This window comes from Schistocerca nitens, chromosome 12 (genome assembly GCF_023898315.1).
Source record: "Schistocerca nitens isolate TAMUIC-IGC-003100 chromosome 12, iqSchNite1.1, whole genome shotgun sequence".
Classification (NCBI taxonomy): domain Eukaryota; kingdom Metazoa; phylum Arthropoda; class Insecta; order Orthoptera; family Acrididae; genus Schistocerca; species Schistocerca nitens.
The window spans coordinates 136780224-136796581 of NC_064625.1; the positions used below are offsets into that span (position 1 = coordinate 136780224).

The 16358-nt window shown below is 47.2% G+C and overlaps 1 protein-coding gene and 1 non-coding gene across 2 annotated transcripts in view; one reads left to right on the forward strand and one right to left on the reverse strand.

Moving 5' to 3' along the window:
• Positions 1–16358, forward strand: part of LOC126214965 (uncharacterized) — an 815775-nt gene that overhangs the window by 187308 nt on the left and 612109 nt on the right. The window lies entirely within an intron of this gene.
• Positions 822–896, reverse strand: Trnat-ugu (transfer RNA threonine (anticodon UGU)). Its single transcript has one exon. It is a non-coding gene; the product is annotated as a tRNA-Thr (tRNA).

Sequence of the window (16358 nt, forward strand, 5' to 3'; positions counted from 1 at the left end):
GCTAAGCTACACATGTAGGCTACCCCAGCTGTTACCTGGCTGTTAACATCCAGGAATGCTATCTGGTCATTGATACCCAGGTATGCTACCTCGCTATTGACACACACCACCTCGTCGTCGGTACTTAGATATCCTACCTGGTCTTGACAGTCAGTTATGCCACCTGGCTGTGAAGACCCAACTAGGCCGCCTGGTTGTTGACATCAAGATATGCTACCTGCCAGTTGACACCCAGATATGCTACCCAGCTGTTCACGCCCAGTTGTGACACCTGGCGTTCTACATCCAGGTTGGCCACTGGCCGTCTCATATCGGGCAGTGCTTACTGATGACACTCGGGTATTTCACCTGGCTGTTGACACCCATATAGGACACCCGTATGTTGACATCAAGTAGGCCACCTGGCTCTTGAACCCAGATATTTTACCTGGCAGTTATCCAGCTACAGTCCTCACGCTTACTCACTGCTTAGTTTATTTCGTAAATTCGTATGTAGTACACACTACTGTAGATGTGTTCTGCTATATGCTAAAATACTACAAAACTGTCGCACTGTACTCCAGTGAAGTGAACATTGACCCATAGGTTAATGTTATTCCCACGGCTTACCTAACCTCAGTCGTAAACTGACCCAAGACCTATAAACCTCCTTGCCACCGATGTACACGGCCCAACTGCGGTTCATACTACCGCTCACTCCTCCATTTCCCCTGTTAGTTGAGTTATTGTACACACTACTATAGATATATATGATAATTAAATAGACACCCTAGCAGCAAACAGGCGTTGATATACTTCACTGGGGACATGTTGAAAATGTGTGCCCCGACCGGGACTCGAACCCGGGATCTCCTGCTTACATGGCAGACGCTCTATCCATCTGAGCCACCGAGGGCACAGAGGATAGTGCGTCTGCAGGGACTTATCCCTTGCACGCTCCCCGTGAGAGCCACATTCCCAACATGTTCACACCACTACATTCGTAGTGCGCCTAATAGATGTTTGCCCATCATACTCATTACTCGTGGCAGATTAATCTACCAAGTCCCGTACGAGTTCGGGCATAGCGTGTGCGTTCCCACAAGAAGGTCAATCCACGGTATGTGTTCTTTCGGGAACAGATACTACCGTCATATATAGTTAAAATATGGCTTCCCGGCCATTGACCTTCTTGTGGGAACGCACACGCTATGCCCGAACTCGTACGGGACTTGGTAGACTAATCTGCCACGAGTAATGAGTATGATGGGCAAACATCTATTAGGCGCACTACGAATGTAGTGGTGTGAGCATGTTGGGAATATGGATCTCACGGAGAGCGTGCAAGGGATATATGTCCCTGCAGGGGCACTATCCTCTGTGCCCTCGGTGGCTCAGATGGATAGAGCGTCTGCCATGTAAGCAGGAGATCCCGGGTTCGAGTCCCGATCGGGGCACACATTTTCAACATGTCCCCAGTGAAGTATATCAACGCCTGTTTGCAGCTAGGGTGTCTATTTAATTATCATTTCATTTCTAGCAAAGCTGCATGGTCATCCACGGTATGTGTTCTTTCGGGAACAGATACTACCGTCATATATAGATATATATGTTAACCTTGTAGTGCTATTTTTTTTTTACTGAAACACAATGATGTATAGTTATTTTAATTAATGTCGCGGTCAGAAGTAACAGTATGAGAAACATACTTCCCACCGTTTCTTATTCCAGCGAGGCGAGGGGTGCGACGTACACGATTATTCATTCGTAGCTCCAAGGTTTCGCAACACAAGTGCCCAAAAATTACAAGGCATATAGAAAAGAGGCATATGCCGGCGGTCAGAACATCTCTCCAAGTTTTTATCTCACATTACAGCTGCTCAATATGGGCTGTGGATAGATGTATCATCAGTTTCGACGATTACTTTCGAGACAATAAACTGTTTACTAACTTTTTTACCATCCGTCTCTCTTTCATTTGACTGCCCCTTACATGTAACCGTCCACAGCTCGTGGTCTCGCGGTAGCGTTCTCGCTTCCCTAGCACGGGGTCCCGGTTCGATTCCCGGCGGGGTCAGGGATTTTCACGTGCCTTGAGGTGACTGAGTGGTGTTGTGTCGCCCTCGTCATTATGATTCATCCCCATTACGGTCGAAGGAAGGCAATGGCAACCACCTCCGCGAGGACCTTGCCTAGTACGGCGGTGCGTGTCTCCCGCATCGTCCCCGACGCTCCGCCACGGAGTATGGGACTTCACCATCATACATGTAACCGAGCGAGGTGGCGGAGTGGTTAGCACACTGGACTCGCATTCGGGAGGACGACGGTTCAATCCGACGTCCGGCCATCCTGATTGAGGTTTTCTGTGATTTCCCTAAATCGTTTCAGGCAAATGTCGGGATGGTTCCTTTACTAATCCGTTGAGACGATGACTCGCTGTTTGCTCCACTCCTCCAAATAAATCAACCAACCAACCGTATACATACACTCCTGGAAATGGAAAAAAGAACACATTGACACCGGTGTGTCAGACCCACCATACTTGCTCCGGACACTGCGAGAGGGCTGTACAAGCAATGATCACACGCACGGCACAGCGGACACACCAGGAACCGCGGTGTTGGCCGTCGAATGGCGCTAGCTGCGCAGCATTTGTGCACCGCCGCCGTCAGTGTCAGCCAGTTTGCCGTGGCATACGGAGCTCCATCGCAGTCTTTAACACTGGTAGCATGCCGCGACAGCGTGGACGTGAACCGTATGTGCAGTTGACGGACTTTGAGCGAGGGCGTATAGTGGGCATGCGGGAGGCCGGGTGGACGTACCGCCGAATTGCTCAACACGTGGGGCGTGAGGTCTCCACAGTACATCGATGTTGTCGCCAGTGGTCGGCGGAAGGTGCACGTGCCCGTCGACCTGGGACCGGACCGCAGCGACGCACGGATGCACGCCAAGACCGTAGGATCCTACGCAGTGCCGTAGGGGACCGCACCGCCACTTCCCAGCAAATTAGGGACACTGTTGCTCCTGGGGTATCGGCGAGGACCATTCGCAACCGTCTCCATGAAGCTGGGCTACGGTCCCGCACACCGTTAGGCCGTCTTCCGCTCACGCCCCAACATCGTCCAGTGGTGTCGCGACAGCCGTGAATGGAGGGACGAATGGAGACGTGTCGTCTTCAGCGATGAGAGTCGCTTCTGCCTTGGTGCCAATGATGGTCGTATGCGTGTTTGGCGCCGTGCAGGTGAGCGCCACAATCAGGACTGCATACGACCGAGGCACACTGGGCCAACACCCGGCATCATGGTGTGGGGAGCGATCTCCTACACTGGCCGTACACCACTGGTGATCGTCGAGGGGACACTGAATAGTGCACGGTACATCCAAACCGTCATCGAACCCATCGTTCTACCATTCCTAGACCGGCAAGGGAACTTGCTGTTCCAACAGGACAATGCACGTCCGCATGTATCCCGTGCCACCCAACGTGCTCTAGAAGGTGTAAGTCAACTACCCTGGCCAGCAAGATCTCCGGATCTGTCCCCCATTGAGCATGTTTGGGACTGGATGAAGCGTCGTCTCACGCGGTCTGCACGTCCAGCACGAACGCTGGTCCAACTGAGGCGCCAGGTGGAAATGGCATGGCAAGCCGTTCCACAGGACTACATCCAGCATCTGTACGATCGTCTCCATGGGAGAATAGCAGCCTGCATTGCTGCGAAAGGTGGATATACACTGTACTAGTGCCGACATTGTGCATGCTCTGTTGCCTGTGTCTATGTGCCTGTGGTTCTGTCAGTGTGATCATGTGATGTATCTGACCCCAGGAATGTGTCAATAAAGTTTCCCCTTCCTGGGACAATGAATTCACGGTGTTCTTATTTCAATTTCCAGGAATGTACTTTTACTTTACATGTGGCAAGGGCCTTATCGACCATACGCCTGCCCTATGAGCCTCTTCCACTTGCGCTGTTTGTCCAGTTGCTGTTGCTGTTCATCCTAGTTGTGTGCTCCCGAATGTTATCCCGCCATTTGATTCTGGGTCTCCCTCTTCCTCTCGTTCCATTTATTGTTCTGCTGAATGACATTCTACGTAGTCTATTCTCTGTCATTCTTGCTGTATGGCCTGCCCAATTCAACCTTCTCCTCTTGAGCACTTCGACGATGTTACGGTGTTTGTACATCCCTCTTAATTCTTCATTTCTTCTTATTCTCCATTCCATGGTATTTTCGTCGTATACAGGACCAAAAATTTTCCTTAGCACTTTTCTTTCGCATATTAACAGTTTTTCTTCATCTTTCTTTCTAAACATTAATGTTTCACATCCATATAACATCACAGATATAATGGTCGATTGATATAAGCGGATTTTGAAGTTACTGCTAAGTGATCTTTTTCTTAGAATTTGATGAAACTAAAGTGTCTTGTTTGCTGTTGATAAACGGGCATCTATTTCTATATCTGTTCTGTTGTTATTACAAAAAAAAACTTCCTAGGTACTTGAAGTGGTCAACAGTCTTGAAATTGAATCCATCTACAGAGGTGCATCGTTTCTGGTTTTCTTACTTATGAGCAGGCATTCTGCCTTTTCTACATACAGTACATAAATAAATCTTCCTCGTGACTTACTCTACCTATTGGTGAAAATCCTATCAAAATCTGAGATTACCATTCATATACAGACAGAAGAACGTGGCGGGGACTTAAATTTAGTAACATAGATTTCAAGCTTTTAAAGTGTATCCAAATGGATTCCTTTAGGAATATAATGGCAGATATCACGACTTTGATCAATGCGTACTACATTACGTCACCTTTTTTTTTTAACGAGAAGTAGTAGCTGTTTTATTACTAACTACATTACAAAGTTCTCTACGATAACCATCACAAGTTTTCTCCCTTTGGCGTATGCGGAACTTCGAGCAGGTGCTACATTTTGTCGCATAAACACCTGACCATGGGTATTTATTATGATCTTATCATTCTTTAATGGAATAGGAACAAACCTCAATATTCAGTACAGTAAGAAGTACACTCTCACACGCCCTTCTAGTAATTCGCTGAATATAGTTCTAGATGTAAAATTTCCTCTCATGCGCTCAAGTAAAACCTGTTTATACTCGTGCTTGCATGAGCATCTTCTGAAAATTGCTTTACTTGTTGTTATGGAGTATTATGTGCGGCTTTATCAAGTAAAGCGTTTATCGCGTAGGAGCGTACCTTTGTGAGCATGCTTGCTTTTTATGTCTGAAGACTTAGCTGTCTAACGTCCTAGAGTGTTTTGCGTCACTGCTTTTCCACTGTGGTTACTGCATGCAGTCACTGTATTACAGGCATCAGTTATAGAGGAGCGGGTTATCTGGCTGTTGTTTGGAGTGAGGTTTGCCCCTAAGAACATCACTAGTACAGACACATCTTGTTAAAAAATACTGTGGGTTTTGTAGCCTCTTTGGGTGGGGGGTTGGGGGGATGGAGCCCTCCTTGAAGGCGTGAGGGGAAAAAAAAAATACTTTCGTGACGTTTTTTTCTCAAGTACGAAGCGTGGATTTTAAGTAAGTACCGTTTTGAAATTAAAAAAAGACATGCTAAGATATCTCAATAATTTTATTTGTACATGAAAGCCTGTACCTTAATCTACGCACTGACGGCATTACAGTCTGGTTCTTCCTTGTTTACGTTGTGTACTGAGTGTTTAAGATGCCTCCGATAATCTTGAGTCCCGCCGACTGTGAAGTACGGGCTGTTATAAGATTTCTTAGTGCTAAAGGCCTAAAAGCGATCGATATTCATCGTGAGATCTGTGCAGTTTACGGAGAAAACATTATGAGTGATGGAATGGTAAGAAAGTGGGTGAGAGCATTTAAAGATGGCCACACAAATGTGCATGACGAACAACGGAGTGGGCGTCCTTCGGTCGTTAATGAAAGCTTGGTGCAGGAAGTGGACAATAAGGTGAGAGAAAACAGACGCTTTACGATTTCCTTGAGCACTTGTGTTACCGACCGAGCGAGGTGTCGCAGAGGTTAGCACACTGGACTCGCATTCGGGAGGACGACGGTTCAATCCTGTCTCCGGCCATCCTGATTTAGGTTTTCCGTGATTTCCCTAAATCGTTTCAGGCAAATGCCGGGATGGTTCCTTTGAAAGGGCACGGCCGATTTCCTTCCCAATCCTTCCCTAACCCGAGCTTGCGCTCCGTCTCTAATGACCTCGTTGTCGACGGGACGTTAAACACTAACCACCACCACCACCACTTTTGTTACCGAAAATTGTGCGCAAGTTGGGTACCGAAAATCTTGACAGATGTGCACAAAACCAAACGTTTAGACAGTGCATTGACTTTCCTCGAGCGGTACCACAACGACGGTGGTGTTTTCTTAAGCCAAACTGTTACGGGCGATGAAACATGGGTGGTCTACGTCACACCAGAATCAAAGCAACAGTCCATGGAAGTTAAGCAAGGGCATCGTTTTGCTGCAAGACAATGCCCGTCCGCATGTGGCGAATCAGACCAAAGATCTCATCACAACTTTTCGATGGGAAACGCTATATCATCCTCCGTACAGCCCCGATCTTGCGCCCAGTGACTACCATCTGTTCCTGCACTTGAAGAAACACCTGGGCGGCCAGCGTCTTCGAGACGATGACGAAGTCAAAACAGTGGTGATGCAGTGGTTAACAAGTCAGGCGGCAGACTTCTATGAGGAGGGAATTCAAAAGCTGGTACAACGTTATGACAAGTGCCTCAATATTGACGGAAATTATGTAGAAAAGTAGATTAAGGTACAGGCTTTCACGTAAAAGTAAAATTATTGACATATCTTAGCACGTCTTTTCTTAATTTCGAAACGGTACTTACTTAAAAAAACACGTCTCGTAAAATAAAAAATAACTAAATTTGATTGTATAGATTTATTTGTTACCCCTTTGTCTTCAATATTTAATCATTTTTGTGTCAACCGCTGTAACCTCTGTACCAGGGGAAGGACCCCTTGCCGCCTGCACATTAATAATCTGCGGGAATTCCCGAAGACTTCCTGTTGGACCTCTAACAAAATGAATTTTGTTTAAGTCAGTTTCAATACATTTTCTATCAGCATATTTAGGATAACTGAAAAATATTAAGTTCTCTATCAAATGATGACGTGTTGAAAGTAACGTCATTTTTTTCGCCCAAAAAAGCGTTCGCTAAAAATAGACTTATGAGGAAATAAACAAGTCCGTAGGCTGACTGAGAATGCTATTTAGAATGCCGGAACCAAATTCCGATGAAAAGCATAGTTCTCATCTTGATGTTGGGCGTATAAGAGTTGTGTTACATTTTTTGTAGTTAAGTTAAATGTAATTCTAATCAGCGCTCGTTGGATCCGTAAAGAGGGCCGCCTCCGTCTTCTTTGTAGCCGTGGCGGTCCTGCGGGCCTCTTTGGCGTCTTCCGTCATCGTCTGTGTTCTGCTAGCTCGATACGCTTTCTGTTCGCTTTTGTGCAGAAGTTGTAAAAGGCTGGTCCGGTCTCAAGTCCGAGAACGTTCACAATGTCCATAACGCCTGTTGGACCGTCGTTACATATCGACCATTTTGTTCCCGCTGTGAGTGGTCTTCGAAAACACTTTTTCACAGATTGCATTGTTAGTCGATATCGGAGATTCTGGCGGACTTGGTACGAACATTGCAGTAAAGAGAACATCCCAGAGAACATTTTAAGCAAAAAAAGAAAAAAATCGAGTTTTTGAAATTTTCAAAAAGCACTAATCGTTTGGTAAATTGTATTGATGTCTCCCTCTTAATGAATTGCGTTCGATGTGTTGAATGAACTTAGTGTAAAGGTTTGAGGAGAGAAACTCGACTGCAGTTTCCCTTGGTTATGACTAGTGTCACAGCTCAAATACTTTTTAATATGTATAGAGGAAAAGGTAGCCTCAGCTGTTTTTTCGGATTTGTTCTGTACTCTACCTTACTGCTGAGTGGTTGTTGTAGTAACTTTTGATACGGTGGCGTTGCGAAATGACTTCTTAGTTAAGTAGATACGTCTGCGCACAGTCGATGAGTTGTCCTTACACCAGTGTCTAAATGTCTACATACGCAGAAATCCAGCGGATTCAGGTCTGGTCTTGGTGAATCATCTACATATATCTGCATATATACTCTGCTAGCCACCAAGCGGTGTGTGGCGGACGGCACAATTCGCGCCAGAGTCATACACTCCTGGAAATTGAAATAAGAACGTGAATTCATTGTCCCAGGAAGGGGAAACTTTATTGACACATTCCTGGGGTCAGATACATCACATGATCACACTGACAGAACCACAGGCACATAGACACAGGCAACAGAGCATGCACAATGTCGGCACTAGTACAGTGTATATCCACCTTTCGCAGCAATGCAGGCTGCTATTCTCCCATGGAGACGATCGTAGAGATGCTGGATGTAGTCCTGTGGAACGGCTTGCCATGCCATGCCATTTCCACCTGGCGCCTCAGTTGGACCAGCGTTCGTGCTGGACGTGCAGACCGCTTGAGACGACGCTTCATCCAGTCCCAAACATGCTCAATGCGGGACAGATCCGGAGATCTTGCTGGCCAGGGTAGTTGACTTACACCTTCTAGAGCACGTTGGGTGGCACGGGATACATGCGGACATGCATTGTCCTGTTGGAACAGCAAGTTCCCTTGCCGGTCTAGGAATGGTAGAACGATGGGTTCGATGACGGTTTGGATGTACCGTGCACTATTCAGTGTCCCCTCGACGATCACCAGTGGTGTACGGCCAGTGCAGGAGATCGCTCCCCACACCATGATGCCGGGTGTTGGCCCTGTGTGCCTCGGTCGTATGCAGTCCTGATTGTGGCGCTCACCTGCACGGCGCCAAACACGCATACGACCATCATTGGCACCAAGGCAGAAGCGACTCTCATCGCTGAAGACGACACGTCTCCATTCGTCCCTCCATTCACGCCTGTCGCGACACCACTGGAGGCGGGCTGCACGATGTTGGGGCGTGAGCGGAAGACGGCCTAACGGTGTGCCGGACCGTAGGCCAGCTTCATGGAGACGGTTGCGAATGGTCCTCGCCGATACCCCAGGAGCAACAGTGTCCCTATTTTGCTGGGAAGTGGCGGTGCGGTCCCCTACGGCACTGCGTAGGATCCTACGGTCTTGGCGTGCATCCGTGCGTCGCTGCGGTCCGGTCCCAGGTCGACGGGCACGTGCACCTTCCGCCGACCACTGGCGACAACATCGATGTACTGTGGAGACCTCACGCCCCACGTGTTGAGCAATTCGGCGGTACGTCCACCCGGCCTCCCGCATGCCCACTATACGCCCTCGCTCAAAGTCCGTCAACTGCACATACGGTTCACGTCCACGCTGTCGCGGCATGCTACCAGTGTTAAAGACTGCGATGGAGCTCCGTATGCCACGGCAAACTGGCTGACACTGACGGCGGCGGTGCACAAATGCTGCGCAGCTAGCGCCATTCGACGGCCAACACCGCGGTTCCTGGTGTGTCCGCTGTGCCGTGCGTGTGATCATTGCTTGTACAGCCCTCTCGCAGTGTCCGGAGCAAGTATGGTGGGTCTGACACACCGGTGTCAATGTGTTCTTTTTTCCATTTCCAGGAGTGTATTTCCCCCTCTCTGTTACACTCCCGGATCACGCGAGGGAAAAACGACTGTCTGAATGCCTCAGTACGACCTCTAATTTCCCTTATCTTTGAATGGTGATCATTGCGCGGTTTGAAAGTTGGTGGTAATAATATACGCTCTACATCCTCGGCGAAGATCGGATTTCGGAATTTAGCGAGCAGCCCCTTCCGCTTAGCGCTCCGTCTATCTGCAAGTGTGTCCCACTTCAAACTTTCTGTGAGATTTCTAACGCTCTCCCGATGGCTAAATGTACCAGTCACGAATCTTGCCGCTCATCTTTGGACCTTCTCAATCTTTTGAATCAGACCCAACTGATAAGGGTCCCATACAGACGAACAGTACTCCAAGACTGGACGAACTGACGTATTGTAAGCTAATTCCTTTGTTGAAGGACTGCATCGCTTCAGGATTCTACCAATAAACCGCAATCTAGAGTTCGCCTTCCCTGTTACTTGTGTAATCTGATCATTCCATTTAAGATCATTTCGAATAGTTACACCCAGATACTTGACTGATGTTACCGCTTCCAAAGACTGATCATTTATTTTGTACTCATACATTAATGAGGATTTTCGCCTTGTTATACGCAGTAGGTTACACTTACTAATATTGAGAGATAACTGCCAGCCATTACACCACGCATTTATTTTTTGAAAATCCTCATTGATTTGCTCACAACTTTCGTGTGATACTACTTTCCTGTAGACTACAGCATCGTCGGCAAACAGTGTAATGCTGCTGTCAATACCATCAACCAGATCGGTTATGTAAATCGTAAAAAGCAGCAGACCTATTACGCTACCCCGGGGGTACACCTGATGTTACTCTTGTTTCTGTTGAAGTCATCCCGTTCAGGACGACATACTGCTCCCTGTCTGTTGGAAAACTTTCTATCCAACCGAATGTGTCATAGGATAGACCATAAGCGCGCACTTTTTGGAGCAAGCGACAGTGCGGAACTGAGTCGAACGCCTTTCGAAGGTCGAGAAATATGGCATCAACCTGGGAGCCGGTATCTAGAGCCTGTCGTATATCATGCACAAAGAGGGCCAGCTGCGTCTCGCATGACCGCTGTTTCCTAAAACCGTGCTGGTTTCTGCAGATGAGCTTCTCAGAGTCTAGAAAGGTTATTATGTCTGAACACAAAATATGTTCCATGATTCGACGACAAATTGACGTCAGTGAAATTGGCCGGTAATTATGTGCACCCGATTTATCCTTTTTATAGATTGCTATGACCTGGGCCTTCTTACAGTCCCGTGGAACTTTCCGCCGTTGATACATGACGGATAAGAATGGTGCTATATTTGTAGCATAGTCAACATAGAATCTTACGGGGATGCCTTTTGGGCCAGATGCATTCCTGGCGTCTAAGGATGTTAACTGATTTACAATCCCAGATACACTAAACACCATGTCAGCCATCAGAGAGCCATTCTGGGTTTTGTTAAACAAAGAAAAGTGCGAGGTGATCCACTTGGGTACTAAAAGAAATCTGATAAATTTGGGGTATACGATAAATCGCACAAATGTAAGTGCTGTCAATTCGACTAAATACCTACGAATTACAATTACGAGCAACTTAAACTGGAAAGACCATATAGATAATATTGTGGGGAAGGCGAAACAAAGACTGTGGATTGTTGGCAGAACACTTAGAAGATGCGACAAACCCACTAAACAGACAACCTACATTACACTTGCCCGTTCTCTGGTGGAATATTTCTGCGCGGTGAGGGATCCTTACCATGTAGGATTGGCGGAGGACATTGGAAAAGTGCAAAGAAGGGCAGCTCGTTTCCTGTTATCGCGCAATAGGGGTGAGAGTGTCACTGATGTGATACGGCAGTTGGGGTGGCAGTCACTGAAGCAAAGGCGGTTTTCTTTGCGGCGAGATCTGTTTACGAAATTTCAGTCACCAACTTTCTCTTCCGAATGCGAAAATATTTTGTGGAATCTAGGGGTTTTAAAGAGTCGCGTGTGCCCGCATCTCGTGGTCGTGCGGTAGCGTTCTCGCTTCCCACGCCCGGGTTCCCGGGTTCGATTCCCGGCGGGGTCAGGGATTTTCTCTGCCTCGTGATGGCTGGGTGTTGTGTGCTGTCCTTAGGTTAGTTAGGTTTAAGTAGTTCTAAGTTCTAGGGGACTTATGACCACAGCAGTTGAGTCCCATAGTGCTCAGAGCCATTTGAAAGAGTCGTGTGGGGGCACTGTTTTTCCCACTTACAGCCACCCAGCCAATCCCGCAGGTCTCTTGCAGGTGGCTACCAATCACGGTTTAGTTAGGTCCCCTCTACTGCTCCTAAGGCGGGGATGTTAATACAGTTGCACTAAGTAAGTCCGTATTTGGAGTCAACATTGCTCAGCTGAAAGCTAAACGTAACTTCTCTGCCAAATAAGGCTTGCTACATTAGTGTTATACGTCATTTAGCCCCGCCCTTCGGGCTCCCCGGAGTGGGGACTGCTATGTCAACAGTTTTTTGGCGTTTACGCTGTGTTTCTGAGTCTACTGACGTTGGTGTTCTCAGGGCTGGTATCAAGCTGGCTTTATACGCTAGTACGTGCCTGTTGGTTACAAAGTTCTACGGTGTCAGCCTACCGCAGCGTCTATACAACATATAATGTTACATGTTAATTCCTTGAAGAGTAACTATGTCAGTTGCGATTAGTGACTCAACAAAGTTGACACATCACGGGCGCACGCCCACTACTTAACAGTGCCTGGTCACAGCTGACTATTCCATTGCAGACCTGTCCATCTGTTGTTCAGACTTGTTAGTTCGAGCTGCCAGCTTTGTTACTGTGCTGACGTCGCCTATACGGCAGGCATAAAATCAGTCTCGGAACTTTTTGGACTCGCGCTATAGGTTACTACATTGTTTTTTCTTTTTCTGAACTTGACAGTACCTCAGTGATTAAAGCAGGTTACTCTGGCAAAGGATTTTCCCTTTGATCTTTATCGCGAGGAAAATGTCGACGCTTCAGGCTGCAGGCGTTTGCCGGCTAGACGTGCTTTGTGCGGCGCGGTTCTCCAACCGGCCTTTTTCCCTGGGCTTTCCTCACAGCGCTCGTACAACACACGACCCGCTTTGATGTCTGCCACAGACTCTCCCAGCGGCGCGAAAGCTTGTTCCGCAAGTCCCGACTTTCGCAACTTGTTCCGCGCCACGCTGCGGAGAATTCCGTCCCCTCCGTCTCAGCTTTGCCTTCTGCGTGTGAGAGCTAGTTCAGACATCCGCCAGCCAGATATGGAATTAACTCTGCAGCGATATCCCAAACACCGAGACTTTTAGAGCAGTCTCCATAAAAGTATCCGTGTGTCTTGTTCCTGGTCGAGCGGTTCTACACGCTTCAGTCCGGAACCGCGCGACTGCTACGGTCGCAGGTTCCAGTCCTGCCTCGAGCATGGATGTGTGTGATGTCCTTAGGTTACTTACGTTTAAGTAGTTCTAAGTCTAGGGGACTGATGACCTCAGATGTTAAGTCCCATAGTGCTCAGAGCCATTTCTACCATTTGTCTTGTTTCGCGTGACCCACCACAAACTTGAAGCGAGAATGAGTTTTCACTCTGCAACGCGGTGTGCGCTCATCTCAAACTTCTAGGCAGATTAAAACTGTGTTCCGGGCCGAGACTCGAATGTGAGACCTTTGGCGATTGCTCTACCGACTGAGCTTCTAAAGCAAGCTAGGAAATATACGGTGCTTGCGGAAGTAAAGCTGTGAGGGCGGATTGTGAGTTGTGGTTGGGTAGCTCTGTTTATCTCACTTCCCGACCACTGGGTCCCGGGTTCGATTCCCGGCGCTGTCAGGGATTTTCACCTGCCTCGCAATGACTGGACGTAGTTGTGTCGGCGTCATCACCATCATTCATCCGGACCTTGCCTAGTACGGCGGTGCGGGTCTCCCGCATCTTCCACTACGCTCTGTCAAGGAGTATGGGACCTCGCCATCATCATCATCATCATCATGAGCTCTGTCGGTAGAGCACTTAAACGAGAAAGCAAACGTACCGGTTTGGAGACGCGGTTCACTAGTGTTTCAAAAAATGGCTCTGAGCGCAATGGGACTTAACTTCTAAGGTCATCAGTCCCCTAGAACTTAGAACTAATTAAACCTAAGGACATCAGACACATCCATGCCCGAGGCAGGATTCGAACCTGCGACCGTAGCGGTCACACGGTTCCAGACTGAAGCGCCTAGAACCGCTCGGCCACCCCGGCCGGCACCAGTGTTTCACGACTTAAATTGTCCGCCGCGAAAAAATCTGGTAGTTACTGCTCTGTTATGTGGAGAATACAAATGACAAGAAGTTAAGAAAGACATTGAATGAAGAAGCGAACGAGAGGGAGAATGTGAAATAATGAAACAGCAGGAGTACAACATGTAGCGTTACCTCAGCGACGATCATACGTTCGAGCTGTAAGCGCTACCCGTTTACTGAACGGCTAGAAAGGTCGTACTTTCCGAGTTGCAGGTTGACTATCTGATGGTTTGCAGGGGTGAGAAAAAATTGATTTTCAGTATTTCATATAGTCACGGACTGAATTTAAAAGCTTAAAATGCTGTCGTAAAATAGTGATTAGAGATTGTCGTATGTTCGGGATTTGGCACAGTAAGCCAAGTATTACAGTTTTACCGTCTTTTATCTGTACATTTCCCTGGTTGTATGATAGTATATTATGATACGTAGTGCTGTATTATGTTGAAAGAGACACTGCTCACTGGGTGTATATACGAGGGCCGTTCAGAAAGTAACCTCCGGTTGATTTAAAAAAATACACCAAGTTAAATAAAAATATTTTAATATATACATCTTACAACTACATCTTTGCACTATTTTTCTACATAGTCTCCATAGCGATTGAGGCACTTATCGTATCTCTTCACAAGCTTTGAAATTCCTTCTGTGCCTGGAGCCAGCCTGTGACCGCATCTTTGAGCTCTTCGTCGTCATCAAACCGCTGTGACCCGAGCCATTTCTTCAAATGCATGAAGAGGTGATAATCACTTGGCGCCAGGTCTGGGCTGTAAGGTGGATGGTTGATAACGTCCCACTTGAAGGACTCAAGAAGGGCCGTTGTCCTGCGAGCAGAGTGAGGACGGGCGTTATCGTGCAAAAAAACGATACCGGAAGTCAGCATACCACGGCGTTTGTTCTGTATAGCCCGTCGTAACTTTTTTATTGTTTCACAGTACACGTCTTGATTAATGGTCGTACCACGTTCCATGAATTCAACCAACAACACCCCTTTGGCATCCCAAAACACCGTTGCCATCAGTTTTCTGGCAGAAAACTCTTGCGAGGCTTTTCTTGGTTTGGTAGGCGAATTTGAATGTGCCCACATCTTTGATTGTTCTTTTGTCTCAGGGTTCACGTACTTAATCCAGGTTTCGTCAGCGGTCACGATTCTGTTTAACAATGGTTCTCCTTCGTCCTCGTAACGTGACAGAAAGTCTAATGCAGAGGCCATTCTTTGAGTTTTGTGGTGGTCGGTAAGAATTTTGGGCACCCATCGTGCACAGAACTTACGGTAACCCAATCTTGCTGTCACTATCTCGTACAAGAGAGTCTTAGAAATCTGTGGAAAACCAGTAGACAACTCTGACATTGAGAAACGTCGATTTTCACGAACTTTTGCATCAACTGTCTGAACGAGTTCGTCAGTCACCAATGATGGTCTACCACTCCTCTCTTCATCATGAACGTTTTCTCGTCCACTTTTAAATAAACGTACCCATTCACGGACAACTCCTTCACTCATAACTCTTGGTCCGTACACGGCACAAAGCTCACGATGAATAGCTGCTGCGGAATATCCTGTGGCTGTAAAAAACCTTATGACAGCACGCACTTCACATTTGGCGGGGTTTTCTATTGCAGCACACATTTCAAACTGCCACAAAAACTAAACTAGTGCAGGTACGACGTTCACTCGACCACGGCTTGATGCCGACTGACCTGTTGAGTGCGTGAACGCACAGATGGCGTCGCTACTCCCCTCACAACCCGCACTGTGACCAATCGGAGGTTACTTTCTGAACCGCCCTCGTATTTGAATATTGTAGATCTGAGGATGGTCATTACGGACTGAAACCGGTCATCGTCTAAAGAATTGATATTGTGATCAGAGACTGGAATAAAAATCGTTTGACAGAATATGTGGATGTTTTGAGGCACCGTAAGACATGGCGCGCAAAAGTACCCACTTTCACAATGCGAGCACTTAACATCTTCGAAGAAAACTTTACGCATAATTGCAAACTCTTAGGAAACCTTTTCTAGCTGTCCACCACCTTCCTCCACACAGAATGACGAGAGGAAAACGGTTCACCCAGTTACAACGTTTTCGCTATTCATGCGGGAGACGTTCAGTATCCTGGGAGACGTTTTAATTTATTACTTTTCAACAGACTTAGTAGTGTGTTAGCGAGGAATATTGCCGAGAGTATTCACATACGCCACTGGATGTACCTGCAAAATTATATCATTGTACGACTCACAGTTCAGGAGATACAATGTGGGGAACATTGAGATGCGTGAAAAACTAGGTTTTCTTAAAACGGTGCTCTTATTACTCCGACTATACTTCTCTAGTGATTGATAATGAGACCACTCGGCTGTTTCCAAGACTGCCACTGTATTCGACACATTAACTCATTTGTAAAGTAATATGGCGTTTGACATGTACATCTACGTCCGCATCCATACTCCACAAGCCACCTGAAGGTGTGTGGCGGAG